Source organism: Lactuca virosa, chromosome 5 (assembly GCF_052849685.1).
Source record: "Lactuca virosa cultivar CGN04683 chromosome 5, Lactuca_virosa_CGN04683_v6, whole genome shotgun sequence".
Lineage (NCBI taxonomy): Eukaryota > Viridiplantae > Streptophyta > Magnoliopsida > Asterales > Asteraceae > Lactuca > Lactuca virosa.
The window spans coordinates 424,648,230-424,650,070 of NC_136430.1; the positions used below are offsets into that span (position 1 = coordinate 424,648,230).

The 1,841-nt window shown below is 38.7% G+C and overlaps 1 non-coding gene across 1 annotated transcript; it reads right to left on the reverse strand.

The window, feature by feature from the left end:
• Positions 1-252: 252 nt before the first annotated feature.
• On the reverse strand, positions 253-359 carry LOC145117976 (small nucleolar RNA R71). Its single transcript, XR_013712965.1, has one exon. It is a non-coding gene; the product is annotated as a small nucleolar RNA R71 (small nucleolar RNA).
• Between the last annotated feature and the right edge of the window lie 1,482 nt (positions 360-1,841).

Below are 1,841 nucleotides of genomic sequence, written 5' to 3' on the forward strand. Positions count from 1 at the left end.
TAAAAGATCTACCTTTTTTATGGGAAGGAGCACGAGGACGCCTATGAGCACATAGAAGAGGTGGTGGAGATTTCAAATTATTTTAACGCCCCAAACGTGAGTAAAGATGCGGTGATGCTTCGACTTTTACCGGTCACATTGAAGGGCGAAGCAAAAGAATGGTTAAAATCACTTCCCTTTGGAGCAATCATGACATGGGCTGATTTTAAGACTGGGTTCATAAACCAGTTTACCCCTCCTTCAAAAGTGGCGAAGCTTAAAAGAAACATACAAATTTTTCAACAATTAGAATGGGAGTCGTTATACGAAGCTTGGGAGTGTTACAAGATATTGTTACAACATTGCCCTCAACATGACTTCAATGTGCAACAAGAAATCTCGATATTTTATGATGGAGTCAATGTGTGCACTCGCCAACTTCTAGACTCTCAAGGGCCCATCACAAAGAAGGATCTGAAAACAAATAAATATTTAATTGAATAATTTTCCAAGCATTCAAGGGAGTATCACAACCCAAGGGGGAAGATATCACGAGACGAAAAGCGAATATAGATGGAGTTTCTAAAGTCTTAATGATTGTAATGGCAAAACTCGACGCCATGGAAAATAGTCTCACAAAGATTGATGGATCAATTAATGTGGTACTTGATAGATGTGAATAATGTGGAGGACCTCACTCTATAAGGGATTGTGAATTGGAATACAAGAGAGCTCAAGACACGACAAAGTATTAACAACTAGAGCATAATCTTTACCAACTAGAACGAGTCCAATCCGAGAAGATAGATGCTCTCGATTCGATGTTATTCAGATTCATGGAAGCTAGCGAAAAAAGACATGATGAAACTGATGCAACACTTAGAGATCAACAAGCATCTATTTTGAGCATCCACACACAAGTTGGGCAATTAACAAAACTTGTACAAGAAAAGCTATCGGATCTACCTTCAAAAAAAATCGAGTCAATCCCTATGGCTCAAGTCATGGCTATTGATACAGAAGAAGAAGATGAATTGGTGCATATGAAGGAATTTGAAGAGGAGTATAATCAGTCACTCGAAGTAAAAAAGAAAGAATAAGAAGAGTATCGTGAAGTTGCCCATTCGCCATGACGTGGAGGCAATAGTTCCACGTCGTGGGCAATAAAAGAAGATTATTGTTTTTCTGTTGTTGAGTCGTATCGACCACCTCTTCCTTTCCCATCCCGTGCCAAGGAAAACCTGCTGAAGCAAGGAAACACAATGTTCATGGAGCATAAAGAACTTGAAGAGAAATTGGAAAAAAAAGAAAAGCATTTGAAACCTCTAATGTCAATGCCAATGATTTTTGAGGTGTTTGCTTTTACAAGGCCACCAGATCAAGTCACAAAGATAGTTGAAGAAAAAGAAGAAGAATATGATGAGCCTCATTTTAAGAAGAAAAACTCAGAAAGAGACAAGACAAAAGCTAAAGACATGGGCATGAGGAAAGAACCCAAGCGAAAGAACAAAGAAGATGTCAACCCAACAATACAAGAAAGCTCAAGAAAGACATTCAACAGACTGGTTGCCTACAAACGAACAAGGCTCAAGATGACGGAAAACGGGTAGGTTACACTTCCACCTGACGCAATGTAGAGTGGGAAGGAGTCCGACTCACGACTCTTCAAAAAGAAGCGCTTCTCGGGAGGCAACCCAATGTTTTTAGAGTTTGCATTTTCTTTTCTTTTTGATTTAGTTTTAGTTTTAGTTTTATTTTACCTTAACCGAATGATCATGTGTTTCTCTAGTCTTTTGTTCTTATTTTGTAATGATGAAAGAAGTGAAGGTGTGAAGGAGCTTAATTGGAAATAGTCGGGAGAT